Here is a 1,414-nt window from a genome sequence, read left to right as displayed (position 1 = left end):
TTGTTTATGTGAATTCCTCCCAGCCGACTTGCTGCTGGTTTTGCTACTGTATGTTTCACTCACAGTGGTTCAATAAAAAGACAAACAAACAAACAAACAAACAAACAAACAAAAAAAGACAATAAACAGAAGGCGCGTCACTTATTGGTGCATTAATGTGTAGCTGTTAAGTGGCATTTTTGTACTTCTAAAGCTAATTGTAAGTATTTTATAAACTGTTGGTAGTTTTCATTATGTTTCACAAGTTTGTCATGTGTTTTGTATGTAAAATCTTAATCTTTAAAGTATTTAAGTAGCTAAAATAGCATACAATGTAAATACTAAAGTAAAATACAAACTGTTACTTAAGTTCAGTACTTGATTTACTGTACTACTGTCCACCACTGGTGTTCACATATAATCTTATCAGCAATGGAATGATTTTATAAGTTTATAATAGGTCAATAGTTGTTGCTCACAGTATTTAGACTTGTTATAGCAGGGTAATCACAGGTTTAACTAATAATATTAATGAGGAATCTGTTCCATCTACTGTAGGTAAGCATCAGTCATTATTAGTTACACCTGTGTTTGACAAATTAAAATGTCAGAGAAAAGTGCATTCAGAGAGATGAAGATGCTGAACCTTTATGCAACTGTGTTTTACTATTTTCTGTTTTGAGTGAATATGACAGCAAGAATTACTTTTTTTGTAAGTAAGTGAGTAAAACTTTATTTATATGTCACCTTTTTAACACAACAGCTGTTTTATTAGATTTCCCTACAGATCAGAAGGAATGTCTTTTAGAAGTGAGCCTCTAGCTAAAGGCTCCCTGATTTAAAAAAAAAACCTTGAAATAATGGACTACAGAGGAGTGACAATTACAGGAAAAAAAACATTAAATCCACCATTTGAAGAGTTCCACTCCAAATTGGAAACTTCTACTTCTTACTAATTGGTATTCTAGGAACCTTTGTAATGTCTAACAATTGACTGGTCGATCAAACTCAGGTTAGGTTCATTAGTCTGAGAAGTCCCAGTTCTTGTAGATTACTGACCCTGCCAAAGAATCCCTGAGCGAGACACTGCTGATCCTACTGCACAGTAAATCTAAAGTGTTATGAGTAAAACTGATGGTATGCCTGTGTTTTTTTAGGTAGGTTTATATTTTTGTACTATCCCTGTGATTTTGATCTTTTTTAGTGATGGAATGTAACAAAATTTCCAATTTGAGGTACTTTACAAAGAGTATTTCCATTTTTATGCAACTACTTCACTCCACTACATCTCAGAGGCAAATATTTTTCTTTTTGCTCTTCTACATTTGGACAGCTTTAGTTACTTTTCAGATTACACTTTGTCATACCTTTCCTATTCAGTAAAAACTGCTATCTTTAAGTGCAATAAGAAGAATATTCAAGGAATATGCAACAA

The sequence above is a fragment of the Morone saxatilis genome, unplaced genomic scaffold (genome assembly GCF_004916995.1).
Source record: "Morone saxatilis isolate NCDOM2014 unplaced genomic scaffold, NCSU_SB_2.0 Contig14, whole genome shotgun sequence".
NCBI classification, from domain to species: Eukaryota; Metazoa; Chordata; class Actinopteri; family Moronidae; genus Morone; species Morone saxatilis.
The sequence above is the reverse complement of the archived record's forward strand: the minus strand, read 5'-3'. Positions refer to the sequence as shown.